We start from the raw sequence: 15,713 nt of genomic DNA on the forward strand, positions 1-15,713 counted from the left end.
TGCAATGCTTGGGACCAGAGAGCAACTTTAGAAAACCCAGAGTGCCTGAAGGGAAGCCAGCAGCCAATCCCGCTACTGTGTCTGTGAAAATGGGATTCAGCAACCAGTGAAGTGCTCCTCCACTGCAATTCCAACAGTGGGGCAGATAGGAAAAGTGCTGTCTGCTCGTTTTCTGTGTGTGGAGGTCTGTGACTTCTGATGTGCCTGTAAGTTTTCTTGCAAACATGGAGCTCAGTCAGAACTGCATCAGGCTCAGGATAAGGCTGCCGCATGCTTGTCTCCAACTGCTCTCCCTTAAATGCTGGAGCTCACTGTATTCCATGGGTCTTGGTTATGGCTAGGCTGCTGCTGTCACAGTCAGCCAGTTGCTGCATTTGCTTGACTGTGTGACCTTAAAGGTTGCTTTGTCTGTTCCATTTACTGAGAATCTGGCTCTGGAATTAGGTTGTGGCTCACCCCTTTTCAGACCAAGGCCTGCTTTTAAAGTCTATGTTAGAGCTTGGCTTTGAATTCTAAAAATTCTGATTGTGTTCTGTGTCTTCACTGTTTAAAAAGGAACTTTATTTTTATAAGAACATGTAGTTGAAAGATTTTAAGCTTTAAAAGAAAGTTTTGGAGTTTCACAAAAAAATTATTTTAAAAACTAGATATTTTAAAGAAAGAACTTTAAAAAATGTTTAAATTTGTAAGGCTATGGAACATTTTAAAATATATAAGATATTATTATAATGTTTTGTTAATATATGATCTTAATAGACTTATTAAAAATGCTACAGCTAGACATCAGAAACTGAAGTATTTCTATCTTATGTTACGGTAAGACAATGACGACCTTAAGCAGAATGACAAAGAACTAGGAACAACCTATGATCAGGACTCCTTGAAGTCAAAGACCACAGGGGTAGCCTAGGGTTGTCTGCGTGTTGGATGTTTACATTGAGATTCATAGGAACAGCAAAATTACAGTTTTGAAATACCAAGGAGAGGATTTGGTGGTCAGAGGGTTCCACGCCATGCAAAGCTGTGTTAAACACTCAACACTAAAACGTTGAGAACCTCTGGCTTAAGAGGATGTCCTCCTTACTTAAGGTCTATTCAGGCTAACAGAGTCTGATTTAGGGATATATGTCTAACCCCCTTGCTTTTGCAGCACTGTTAATAAGCCCTAGCTATTTTGGTAAACAGAGTCATAAAGTAAACTGCTGTGTTTTATAATGGTTTAGCATGCAAGGATCAGGAAATTCCCAGTCTCTATGAACTGTGTTATGAGTTAAAAGTCTTATCTTAGGGGTTGGGGATTTAGCTCAGTGGTAGAGCGCTTGCCTAGGAAGCACAAGGCCCTGGGTTCGGTCCCCAGCTCCGAAAAAAAGACCCCCCCCCCAAAAAGTCTTATCTTGATACTGGAAGAGCTTCAATTCAAAAATCATTATTCTTATTATAAACTGTTAAAGATGATTAAGCTTTGATATGCTCTGAATTATACTTTCAGTTACGCTAAGCATTATGTAATTGATTACAGAAAAGGGCTTTATTTATCTTTCTATGCATGTTTTCAAGGTCTGGAAACAAACAAGGATTATTTAGCTCATCTATATAGGTATAGGCCTCTATCTGTCCTCAAACCTGAGTATGGCATTTAAGATGTTAAACTTACTATGGCAGAGACTCCCAGATCCTAACAGTGACCCCCAGGGTCTCCAAGAAGACAATGGGCCATTGGACCAGATTGCCTCAATACCATGGAGACCACAAGAGCCTTGGGATGACTGTCTAGGTAGTGACTATGAACTAGTTTATTATTTTAACTGATACATAGGTCATGATTGTAATTTATCCTTCTCAGATCCCTGATCATATTGACAGCTAAGACAACTATAGCTTTGTCAGCGCCTTCCCCCAAGGCTGTAGCCAGATATCTTGTTAGTTCATTAGTTAAAGCTACTAGGTCTCTTATTAAGAAAAGGACACAGATTTGCCTTGCTCACAGGCTTCATTTTAAAGGATCAACAGGTTTCAGGTGTAACTTTCCACGAAAGGAACATGCTTTACAATGACTGTTTTCAATAATAACTTCATGTCTCTCATAAATGGTTAGATTTAAAAAAAAATTGTTCTAAGGTGTATGAAGGTTTTAGGATAATAAAAGCTTAAATAAGTCCTAAGGGTCTCAATGATAATCTAAGATATATAAAGTAATTTATAAAAGCGTCTGCTTCCTTGTCCTCCTGGGCACTCTTCCTCTGAGATGCGAAGGTTCAGAATGTTAACACTCATCAGTAGATTTTGCAAACTGGCAGAGCACTGACTGCTTGCTAGTCATCACAAGCTCACAACTTGAGTTTTCTCTGGTTGTCCTTTAAATATAAACTTAAAGACACTTTTCACCGGGCTAAAACACCTCTGTCCAACCCACATACCTGGCTCTCTGGACAGAGGAAAGAATGTAAGAGGTTTTCATGCTTTTTAGCATAAAGTTTTTGCCAGGACTCAAAGGCACAGGTCCCTACTCCTGCTGCCTTACAGACACCTATTAACTGCTTTTTCTATGATGTAGTTTTCAGTACAATTAACACTAATATTGTAAACTAAAAGGTCAGGTAAGCTTCAGAGGGTCAAAGAAGTCATAAGACTTGGCTCCACCTGCCACCAGTTAAGTACAGCCTAAGTTTCTGCACCTGTCTATTCCTGAGACTGGATTCCTCCCCTTCCCCAGTTATTAGGAGATTTTAATGTCGTCCCTAGTCTATGTTTGTCTCAGCAGATTTTCACTTCCTGTCAGGCTCCATCCAGGGAACCCCTGTGGACTGCAAAGTGCTGAGCTCTGGACTTTGCAGAAAGCTGATATGAACCAGTCCAGCCTATGTGACTGCTCCGTCTCTCCAGCTGGCTCAGCTAATCAGATGCTTCTGATAAATGCCTCATTGCCCAGCTCTCCTGGACCCTGGCAGCAATGAGCCCTAAGGTCAGCTGGGAGTTATAGAATAGAGTACTCATCCCACCGCCACAGGTTGAAATGCTAAGTCAAAGGGAAACTCCCCAGAAGACAGGACAAAATGGTTACTGTCAGCTAACTGACATACCAGAAAAGTGGGCCCAGATTTGTCAACTGGTAGATTTGTTAACTAAAATAGTTCTACAATATTGTAGGGCACTTGGTCTGCGTTTGTAGAACAAACAGGTATTATATGGCTTTTTAAACTGTTGTTTCTGTACAAACCATTCAGGGTTATAATCTGGTTGTACTCAAATCAAGTAACTACAAAAAGGAGAGCTGGCTGGTCCCCCGCCCATTTCCAGACTCTTTCTGGATCGTAACTCTGATGTCTGCCATCACAGGGACTTTAGCCCTCTTGCCTCTGCTAATTACTGCTGGTTCTTACATCACTGATACAATAAGTAAATGCTAACCCATATTGGTACCATTAAGCTGATATTATTAAATCCAAAATAACCAAGTATCTATCACAAGAATTTGATCCAAGACACAAAGGGGGCGGGATGTAATACCCAAAATTAACTTGCAAGCCCCACTTACCCAAGGACCAGTTAACCTCCTGAGATGCTGGGAATTGAAGTTCTGGGAAAATAACAAAGCCTCCTAGGAAAGTACGGTGGCCCATGGGTTTGTCTTTACAGCCCCTGTAACACGAGTCTTGAGGCCACTCAGCATGAAGTTCCAGAGTCTTGTCCTGACCAAAGTCCATCTGTTGGACAGTATTTAATATGTAACAAAGCTGACTTCAAGTTTGGTCCAAAGATGTAAAATGCTTTTTCTCCAGCAAATTTTAGGTTCAATATTAGCAACCTGAGTTTGAACCCCAGAACCCACATAAAGATGGGATAAAAACTAATTGCAGAGTTGTCCTCTGACCTTCACATGTGTGCATTCCCCATGTACATACGCACGTGCACACAACAACAATAAAAACCATTTTAAAGTGCAAAGTCAACTTGTTTAAGGTGTGTGTGTGTGTGTGTGTGTGTGTGTGTGTGTGTGTGTGTGTGTGTATGCTGGTGTGGAAGAAAATCTCCTATGTCATTCTTCAGTATGTTCCTCATTTTTTGGACAGTGTCTCTTAGATCTGGAACTGGCTGAGCCAGTGCCTCAGGCCCCAGTCTCCTTCCCAGCAGCATCATTACAAGTGTGTGCTGGCTAGTTTTACATCAGTTTGACACAAGCTAGAGTTACCTGAAAGAAGGGAACCTCGAGTGAGAAATGCCTTTATAAGATCCAGCTGTAAGGCATTTTCTTAGTTAGAGATTGATGGAGGAGGGCCCAGGCCACTGTGGGCCTGCCATCATGGGCTAGCAGTCCTGGGTTCTCTAAGAAAGCATTTCACCGACTGAGCTATCTTTCTAACCTTCTCTTGGGACAAGGTTTGACTATCATTCTCTATATAGCCCATGCTGGCCTGAACTTTGCTATTCTCCTGATTCTGCCTCCTGACTGTCTGGATTACAGGTATGGTTCACCATGTTTGCCCTTACACTGGCTTCAAGTATACCACTGCAATAAGAAAACAAACGAAAACCAGAGTTGGGTTTTCAGCTTGGAAGAAATTGAACAGGGAGTATCTGTGAGTGTGTGTTATTGAGCTCTTTAAACCTGTGCTATACTTAAAGCTCATCAATAACTGCTGGGATCAATTTTCCCAGTGTGACTACTGATTGTCCATTTCCCTGTAGGGCTATCAATTGTTGCTATGAGACTGAACTATTACATATGCACATAACTAGGGTTATGAAATTCACATCAAAACCCTCAGCGTTGCCACCCTCTTAAAAAAAGGCTATTCTCTGTATTGTTTGCTAAAATGCAAAATGTAATCCTACACAATGCATATGTACAGGATTTAACAATCTAAAACTTAAATAAACAAAAGTTTTCCAGCGAACCCCTGCAGTCACATCACTGAGGAGGATGAGACAGAGAGATCATGGATGTGAGACCTGCTTGGGCTACACAGCAAGAACATGTCCAAACCAAAACCCAAACCAAAAAGCTTTACAGAGTAATTTTATAGCTATGTTAAATGGCATAATTTAATTTTCACTTTACTTTAGAGTGTTTAATTCACATTTAAAAATCAATGAAGTTGGCTGGAGAGATGGCTCAGTGGTTAAGAGTACTGACTGCTCTTCCAGAGGACCTGAGTTCAAAACCCAGCAACCACATGGTGGCTCACAACCATCTGTAATAGGATCTGATGCCCTCTTCTGGTGTGTCTGAAGACAGCAACAGTGTACTCATATACATAAAATAAAAATCAATAAAGTTAATTTATAACATTTAAAATGAATTCCTGAAATCACCAACTACTTTTAGCAACCTAAGCATGAGAAATACACCAGAACACAGAAACGTACACTGTCACGCCTCCCTGACCCTGCTATGAGCTGAAATCAGTGGGGCGGGAGCAGCGCCCTATAGAACAGGTAGAGCAAATGATACTGGAGTGGCTCTGAAACTACACTGTTACAGATGCCACCACCCACAACAGCAGCTTCAGATCTGTGAGGAAAGTAGATGGCTCCCTTGCCTGCTAAGGAAGAGACTAGCAGAAGACCCAAGCAGGAACAGTCAAAGTGTCCACCGCAAATGAATGGACCAACAAAAGCACAACATAAAACCAAGAAGCAGGGGTTGGGGATTTAGCTCAGTGGTAGAGCGCTTGCCTAGGAAGCGCAAGGCCCTGGGTTTGGTCCCCAGCTCCAAAAAAAAAGAACCAAAAAATAAATAAATAAATAAAAAATAAAACCAAGAAGCATCAGTCAGAAAGCATTATGTAGGGGACATAATCCAGACACACAAGTTCAACTATTCTAATTCTACTTATATCAAGTATCTAAAGTAGTCAAATTAATGGATATAAAAGCACTAGAAACTGGGTGGTGGTGGTGGTAAGTTAACTATTAACAGATATTTAGTCTCCTTTAGGATCAGGGGTAATGAAACTTTTAGAAGTAGATACTAATGATGGTTGCCTAGCAACTGTCTATGTAACTACTGTTACCAGGTCATGTATTTAAAAATACTTACAAGTGTAAAATTAAATGTTACTTTAAATCTATAGAACAAATTAATTTAATGTAAACAACATATTATTTAACAAAATGATTCTAGCAATGTAGAGAGAATCAATGCTATAACCAAAGCCTTTGTTCAAGGTATAGAACCTGACTCAAAACTTAAAACTCAATCATCCTCCTATGTAACTATCAACAGTCAGAAGAACTGAAATGATCCACACAGCCATCCTCATACATAACTAAGATAGTCAGAAGCACAGCCCTGTGCTCATTTACAGCAGTGGTCTGCCAGGCAGGGGGCTGGGGCTGCCCCAACCTCAGCCTGCAGGTGGCCTCTGAGCAAGGCTTAAGTGCATCATCCGAAGCTCTTGATGACACTTCTGTTCAACATGCTACCAGAAACCCTGCACACAAGAAGACTAAAACAACTTTTTTTCCAAAGAAATAAAACTATCTCCATTTGCAGATTAGATAAATATATTTGTAATACTAAAGGAAGAGAGAGCACGACTTAGAATAAGTAAATTTAGCAAAGTTGCAAATACAAACTCAATCCCCAAATAGAATCACATTTCAATATATCAATATAAATAGGTGAGAAATTATTCGAATAAAATAAAACACTTAGCTACCATATAGTACACAGATACTGAAATCTACAAAAAGATGACAAAAGAAGCCAAAGCCTCCATAATTAGTGATACAGCCACTGGTAAGCGGCCCTGCTCCAGTGCTAACTCCCCATCCATCCCGAAAGTGCCCGGACTACTCAGTGGGTCACAAAGCAACAACACATGGTGGGGTGGGGGTGGGGGTCAGGGGAGGAAATGGCCTTTATGGGAAGAAAGGGTTTGGTGGGAATTGCAAGGTGGGGAAGAGAACGATGACAGGGGCTGAAAAAACTGAAGCACATTACCTACATGCAAGAAATCAAAAATTTTAAAAATATTTTCAGATGGAAAAATACTTTTAAAAAAAGTCTAAATGGGCAAACATGTCAGATTCAATGGCTGAGAAAGTAAAAATGTCCAATCTTTTCAACAGATCCATGAGTTTAAAACAAATCCTATGAAAATCTCAGGACAGCTTTCTATCAACACAGACTACCTGTGACAGTATCTTGACTTTCAAATGTTTGTTTGGTGCCCTTTATGAAAATGGTGCCACTGAAGAGCTCTGAAAAACCTTTCTTTCACAAAAAGGGATAAACAATTGAAAGAGTGCTGGCTGGCATTCTAAAAGACACCAGAACGCCCAGTGGAACTGGTGGCATTTACCTGGCTCTGCTCCCATTGTCTTCTCTCTGGCACTGTGACAACTCTATCGCCACAGTCACCTCCGTGGTGGGAACGAGCTGGCAGTCACCGGGGAGGCAGGAAGGCCTGGCAAACCTTCAAAGGTTCATTTCCAAAGAACTGTCTACGTGACCTGTACGCCGAGTCCCTATGAGGCTCCACCTGGACAGCTTTGATGGTACACAGAGCCGTCTCTGTAGAAAGTTTGGACCCTAGGAACATGGGTCAGAGATTCAAGGTGTTTCAGGTTTGTTTTTAATCTAAAACTATTTCATCCTGTAGGGCATCTAACTATTAGAGGAAACTATTTCTGACATGTTTACTAAAGCACTGGCCCTTGTTTTGCGGCAACAAAGCAACAAAGCCTAAAGAGGTGACAGAGAGAGCCTGGCTGCTGCTCCTCCCACATGCGTCCTTGTCACCTGCAGGAGGGCTCCGCACAACCCTGGGAATAGTCTCAAAGCACACAGCTCCCTGAGCGCCAGCTTCTCTTCTGGAATGCCGAGGACAGGATGGCTGTGAGCCTATTCCTATGTCCTTGGTGATGAACCAGACCCTGCAGAGCATTGTGAAGTGAGGCCTGAGAACAGAGATGGTGGCAGGAGCCCCCCAGACCGTACAGAGCCGTTGCTGATGCCCATCACCCGCTGTAACTCCAAAATGACATCATAGGCCTTTCAGAACTTTAAAATCTTCTCACCATGTTTTTTTTTTTTTTTTAAGAAACACAAATAACCATTGACTTTAAAGGGAATAAAAAGTTTGGTGTTCCAGTTTGCACCATTTGGCTGTCCACAGCAGAGGTCTTGAAACCACAATGACAAGAGGACCAGAAGCTGAAGCTGAGAGCAACACAGTGCTAAAGGAGACAGAAGGTGGAGGGAGAGCCAGAGGAGACAGGATGTGACCTGGGGCTGGAAGGATCCTCCCACTGGTACTAATAAGGGCCTTAACAAACTCAGTCAGGGGACACAGTAGCAGACACCAGTAATACTGGCAGAAAACAGGTAGAAAGAAAGATTGCTGCAAGTTTGAGGCCAGTCTGCTCTACATGATGAGTTCTAGTCCACCCAGGCTTACAGACCCTGTCTCAAAAACAAAACACACACACACACACACACACACACTCTCTCTCACTCCACCACCACCACCAGCAGCAACAATAACACCAACAACCACAACAACAATCTGTACTCCGTTTAGAACAAGACCATGAGTAAAATGAGGGCAGTAAGAATCCTATAAAGGGCCAGGATCAGAAAGCAAACCCCTGTAAGTACAGCCTTCGCCCAGGCTCAGACATGGTGGCAAGGAAGTGAGTCTCTGGAACAGGTGACCAGAACTGAAGCAGTAGAGCCAGTCCGGCTCAGCTTTGCCTTTGAACTACATAACCAGCCCTTGGGTTTTTGCTGTTTTGTTTTTTAAGAAAGAACTCACCTTGTAGATCAAGCTGGCCTGAAATATGCTCTTCTGGCCCAACCTCTGAAGTGCAGGATTACAAGTGTGCGCACGGAGGCTCTGATCAACCTTTTTTCTTTGTTTTGTTTTGCTTTGTTTCAAGAGGGGGTGGGTGGAATGCGGCTGTTTGTGGTGGGTTTTAAACCAAAGACCATGCCCTATTAGGCAGGCAAGCTCTTTACCACTGAGTGGCAACCCAAGCCTCTCAAGATTGTAAGTCAACAACCAAAAACTGTTTTGAGCTGTTTCCTAAATCTTTCTACAAAATTTACCTTAATTACATTTTAAATACTATATAAGCATGGGGGTAAGATAATGTATACCCTATAACTTCACACTTAATAGTTCTTTCATGAGCTTGTCTGGATGTGCATGCAAGGCAAGGACGGCCTTAGATGTTGTGCCTTAGGAGCCGTGCACCTTGGGTGTTTGCTGTCGAGACAGGTTCTCTCATTGGCCTGGAGCCCACCAAACAGGCCAGGTTGGGAGGACGGTGAGCCTCCCTGGTGCTGGGATTACAAGCATGGGCCACTGTGCCTGGCTTTCTCACAGGAGTGCTGGGGGTGAGTGGCTTAGACTCCCATGCTTGCAGGGCAAGCCATTTACCAAGCCTGCAGCCCTTAACACCTGCATGTGGTGAGGGAAAGTGAGCAGCAAACAATAAAGCAGTTGTGGAAACTCTCAACAGCGCCTGCCCATCTACTTGTGCAGCGTGCTCCTCCCATACTTTTATAAGCCTGAAATTACTCCAAACAAGTTTAGACCAGCAGTGATAGTCTAACACACCAGAGAGTAAAGGAGAGGATTACAAATTCTTGTTACAGAAGGGGGAGGGAGTACATTTACAAAGAGAAAAGGCACTAAAAAAAAAAAAAAAAAAAAAAAAGACATTAAAAACCCTAACATTAGATAGCTGCACATATTTTTATAAGACATATCAAGGTGCAGTAGATTCATTTAAGTATGCCAAGTAGGAAATGCTGGTTACAATGGTGACTGGTGTCCTTACTGCTACCACAAATTAACTGTGACAAGAATAATAAGGTTTTTGTGCCATCCCTCAATGGCTGCAACCCTTGGGAGAGAAGACCCTGAACCTTGCTGGGCAGCCCAGCAGAGCTGACCCTGGTGGTAGGGGAAGTGGGTGAGCTGGTCCTGAGCGGGATAGCAGGCCACACCCCTTGTTAGCTGTGCTATCCAGCAAGCTCATGGGGCACTGGAACAGTGCTGGAGAGCAGGCCCTGGAGGTATAGGTGAGGGAGAACCAGCAGGCTGACCAGCTCAGCCACCACCCAGGCCAAGATCCAGGGCTCTGAGTTGGCCTGCCCAACATTTACAACATCTGTGAACTGCTGGAGCATGTGAAGGGGCTGGTCCTGCAGACCCAAAGCTGCAGGACCTCCATGACAGAGGGCAACAACAGGAAATCTGGGAGGAGTCCCGGTGAGAATCCAGTATTGACAGTGTAGCAGAAGCCAGAGGCCTCAAACCATAAAAAAAATGTGGACAAAGGGTATACAGTGTGACACACTACAACTTCCACAACAAAATATCTTGCTTTAATTTTAATTTTTTTTTTTTGGTTCTTTTTTTCGGAGCTGGGGACCGAACCCAGGGCCTTGCGCTTCCTAGGTAAGCGCTCTACCACTGAGCTAAATCCCCAGCCCCTAATTTTAATTTTTTTAAAGATTTATTTATTTCATGTATGTGAATCCACTGTCACTGTCTTCAGACACACCAGGAGAGGGCATCGGATTCCATTACAAATGGTTGTGAGCCACCACATGGTTGCTGGGAATTGAACTCAGAACCTCTGGAAGACCAGCCAGTGCTCTTAAACCACTGAGCCATCTCTCCAGCACTTACTTTATTTATTTATTTATTTATTTATTATTTATTTATTTATTTATTTATTGCGGGAGGAGGTTGCAAGGGCAGAAGGTGGATAGGAAGGGACAGGGAGATGAGTGGGATTGGGGTGTGTGAGCTGAAATTCACTAAGAATAAAAGTTAAAAAACAATAAGCTTTTGACATATTTGTAAGAACAGTGGTGTTACAGCTATCTTAAAAATGTCAGTTAAAGCCAGACATGGTGGCACATGCCTCTAACCACAGCACTTGGGGAGGAAGAGTCAGGAGGATCTCTTTGAGTTTGAGGCCAGCTTGATCTACAATGAGTTCATAAGAGACTCTGTCTCAAAAACAACAACAAAAACTCCAGAAAGTGTCAGCTAAATGGTCCACTTGTGTCAGTTTTAGCTACTAAAGGGGGATTTTTATTGTGTGTTATACAACATCTAATAATAAATAGTAGACATGTGTTCTATAGCTATAATATCTATGTCACATAAACAGAATATAATATATAATATTACATTCAAAACATGAGATAATCCATATCTTGTATGTTTTCTTACACCCTCTGCCCCAAATGACTGAGGAACTAGAAATGAAGAGTAGCTTACAGTCTAAGTGGAAGAAATAATAAAAATAACGATTGGGCTGAGGTTGCAGTCCAGCATACGCCTACCGTAACTCTGAGACTATTCAATGTTCAGCACCACACACACACACACACACACACACACACACACACACACACACACACACACAAAGGTTATTTTTGAATAGTTCTATATATACCAAAAAGCCTTTTCACAAAAAAAAAAAACAAAAAAGTACCTATAGGCCTACTCTGACTCATGATGAATTTTCCAAATATTTTTTTAACTTAAATTTTGCATTTTATGTGTCTAAGTGTTTCGTATGTGTACAATGTGCATTCCCAGTTCCCTTCAAGATCAGAAGAAAGCATCCATTTCCTGGACCTGGGATCACAGATGCTCATGAACCACCATCGGGTGCTGGGAACCAAGCCCAGGTCCTCTACAAGATCAACAGCACTTGGAACTATAGAGCTGCCTCTCCAGCCCCTCTCAACGGAAAAAAATCATGTAAGTGAACTGTACTAGAAACCAGAAGAAAATAAAATCCTCAACCCATTTTCTGATTCAGTGGTTCATCCAAAGAGATAAAAGCGGGGATCACTGCCCCATCTGTGCAATCACACATGCAGATACAGCCGCTGGTATGTAAGCGCCAAGAACATGTGTTACCTAGGAAGCCAGTACTGACTTCAGGGCTCTAGGAGCCAGGGAGACAGACGCTCAGTGGTTAGGGGTTTGGTGAGGCTTAATGGGCTATTCACAAGGTGCCCTCTGACCCCCATGTGTGAGTCGCATGCACTCCTCCACCATATACACATACATAATAGATAATATAAAATTTATTTTCAAAATCTTAACAGGCTTTTGGGGGGGGGTAGAAATCTAAAAGATGATTTTATCAGATGGGAAAAATAAAGAACCTAAAAGAATTTTGAAAAAAGGCAAAAGAGGGTAGGTGTCTTAACTCTTCTAATGGTTTCTTAACACCACAGTCATTAAGTCACAGTGACATAAACACAACAGATAACACAGACTTCAGAAAACAAACCCACCTCACAGGCCAAGTGAGTTTTTGATGATGATGTTGTGGCAACTCAGTATGTTCAATAAGCCATAGGAAGATGGACAGCCATACAGTCAAGGAAATGTCCAGAACTCAGTACTTACAAACATCAACTGGGACACTAAAGCTTAATGTGAGATCTAAAATTCTAAGACTAGAAATCAACTTAGGAAGAAATGTTAGTGAGCCTGAGGTTTGAAGTTTTAATGCATGAACATATGCATGTACAACCATGAACTGAAAGGAAAAAAGTCAAATATGATTAAAATAAAAAAGTTTACTCTTCTAAAACCTATAGTAAAAATACAAGCCACAGACCAGAAAATGGTGGATTAGATATACATCTGGATTAGATACAAATGTATTTAGAATATATAAATATAGCTTTGAACAAGAAAACTCAAAATTAAAATGCAGAAAAGATTTGAACAGCACTAGGTAAAGGCAGGGTGAATGCCCAAAGTAAGCACATGAAAAGACGCTCATCTGTTGCTACTCAGGCTGGGAGGAGTCACTTTTGTCTGTCAGCCCAGCACTTGGGAGGCCCCGGCAGAACTGCACAAGAGTTGGTGAACTACGTGACACTGTCTCAAAACTAACAACAAAGATCCCCAGTCACCAGAGAAAACTCCACACTAGTTTAGTGAGCTTACGAATGAGCTTACCCATCTGCCAAGCTGGGTGTCGTCACTGTACACACACCTGACTGAGGGTAAATGTGTAAATGAGAGTACCCTAATGCAGTACCCTAGTGCAGCCACTCTGGAAAGCAAGTCGAGCTTCTGAAAAGGGTAAGTGTGCATCTATCCCTACACATGCCATTCTTAGGCATCTCTACAAGACAGACATTAGTGACTTCTACATGGATGTTTACAGGTGACAACCACACTTCTGCCCACGGGCAAATGGTTGACAACTGTATGATAACTTTATCCCACAACAGAATACTGTGCAGCAGTAAGAGAAGTGATTTGACAGAAGAACCACATAATTACTCTGTTAATTTAAAAATTAGAATATACTAAGTAAGCACAGGAGAGAAAGCCAAGACTTGTAGCCAAAAGATCACAAAGAAACTTCAAACGTCCTTCATTAATTTTATTTTGATATATCTACTTTTATAAAGTCAATATTCCTTCCCACATTATATACAGGATTTCTTTGGTTGTTTTTATGCAAATATTTTAAGAAGATTCCAAGTAACTGCCTTATATCAACTACAGGAAGCGTTTTCTCCCAGTACACAATGTCCATGTTTCCAATTGGTTACTATTTGGAAGTTCTCATCCCTCCAGAAAGCCAGAAGTAGGCCATATGATAATGATGGCATCCACCCTTAGTCATTCAGGGAAGTGGCATTTATTTACTTGTGGAAGGTTCAACCTTTTGGCACGAGCACACAATAACCACTGATAAAGGTGGTGAATGGATTAAAGTATTTTTCAATGAGAAATTATGGCAAAGTTGGATAGTCTATTAATTTTTACTTGGAAACCTGGAGGTGGTTCAGTGCTCAGGAGCACTGGCTGCTTTCCCAGTAGACCCAGGTTGAGTTTCCAGCACCCACATGGTGATACACAACTATACCGTCAGTTCCTTCTGGCCTCCGCAGGCTCTGAATGCCAAGTATAATACAAACATCCATACATAAAAACACCCATGCACATAAAGTAAGAATAAATCTCTTTTTAAAAAGAGTTATTTGGGCTGGAGAGATGGCTCAGTGGTTAAGAGCACTGACTGCTCTTCCAGAGGTCCTGAGTTCAAATCCCAGCAACCACATGGTGGCTCACAACCATCTGTAATGGGGTCTGATGCCCTCTTCTGGTGTGTCTGAAGACAGCTACAGTGTATATAATAAATAAATAAATCTTTAAAAAAAAAAAAAAGAGTTATTTATTATATATAAGTACGCTGTATCTGTCCAGACACAACAGAAGAGGGCATCAGATCTTATTACAGATGGTTGTGAGCCGCCATGTGGTTGCTGGGATTTGAATTCAGGACCTCTGGAAGAACAGCCAGTGAAAGAAAGAGTAGCAAGAACTGTACTGTTTTAAAGTTCAAAAGATAGCCCCAGAACAGAAGCAGAAAACAGAATAGGCAACGGAATGCTACTGACAGCAAAGACTTACATTAAGCACAAACAGACATTTAAACAGTTAAAATGGCTTTTGGTAAAATTAATGACTTGAAGCAGTTAGAAAAACATGGGCCTCATTTAGGTTTATCATGAAGGCTTAATATTAAATTGAGAGTGTACTATAATTAAAAAAAGATTTAAAGATTATATTTCTTTAGCATATAATATAAACTAACCTTTTAATACTATTAAACATACTTTTTAAACACATGATTCAATAGTTTTACTCCTTATCATTCTTTAATAGCTTATCTCTGATAAATTTTAAGTTAGAAGAATTGTTCAACAGAATCCTAAAATCAGGTAGTCAAAGTGAGAGACTTTATAAAGAGAAAAAAAAGAAACTACTGGGTTTGGACAGGTTCTAAATCTAGTAGCTTCAAATAAAATCTAAGACCCCAAACCAAAAGTGGGGCTATATCTAAGTACTTCCTGCCTCTCTGAACAGCAGGTTTGCTGTTTATATAAACTTCATTGTCTCTAGCTTTTGCTTTGTGAGCACACAACCATCACTGTGTCCTCCTCCTCCCCTCTAGTCTGCCCTGGCTGCTGTACAAGCTTGGGTACCATTTTTGGTGCTGACTCCTAGCTATCAACAGAAAGCACCAGCTAGCTCAGACGACAGGGAGCGAGAGACTACTTTATGATCTCATTGACGTGTGAGCCAATTATAAACTTTAATTTCACAGGCTTAAAATTCAGGGACATTCAAAGAAATAAGAAAAGCAGCCAGGTAGGGTGGTTCACACCTGCAATCCTAGTCAGCTCTCAGGAATCACGGCAGAAGGAACAAGAGTTCAAGGCCATAAAACACCCTCCTGTCTCAATAAACAAAACAAAAGAGCTACAACCACCAAAGGACAAATGTGGCAGAGGGCTGAGGATGTGGTCGGTGGGAGAATACTTGGCCAGATATATATGTTTGCCCTCAACCCGAAAAAGAATAGAGACAATCTAAAGCACTGGGTACCACAACCATTTGATGGGAGAAAGTCTCCATTAATTGTCCTAAACCAGCTGAATAGGCATAATGACTATTGATGTCCTCTGAACGCTGGACTAGCTCGGAGTGCATTTGAGACCTCAGTAACAACAGCCTACCCTGAACTACGTATTCTACACACACACGCAAACCTTTGTAAATCTTTGTAACTTTGGGTCAGGGGAAAAATTCTTACAGGACACAAAAGTACAGGATCAAAAAGGGGAAAAAAATTAATTTGGACTTCATTAAAATTTAAAACATTTATTCTCAAAAATAATTTTTTATGGCTAG

General features: G+C 41.4%; 1 protein-coding gene and 1 long non-coding RNA gene across 3 annotated transcripts in view; one reads left to right on the forward strand and one right to left on the reverse strand.

The window, feature by feature from the left end:
• Positions 1-15,713, reverse strand: part of Tmem131 (transmembrane protein 131) — a 146,192-nt gene that overhangs the window by 101,273 nt on the left and 29,206 nt on the right. The window lies entirely within an intron of this gene.
• On the forward strand, positions 7,335-11,787 carry LOC148003685 (uncharacterized). The gene is made up of 2 exons (XR_015629472.1): positions 7,335-8,259; positions 11,574-11,787. It is a non-coding gene; the product is annotated as an uncharacterized LOC148003685 (long non-coding RNA).

Source organism: Rattus norvegicus, chromosome 9 (genome assembly GCF_021556685.1).
Source record: "Rattus norvegicus strain SHRSP/BbbUtx chromosome 9, alternate assembly SHRSP_T2T, whole genome shotgun sequence".
NCBI classification, from domain to species: Eukaryota; Metazoa; Chordata; class Mammalia; order Rodentia; family Muridae; genus Rattus; species Rattus norvegicus.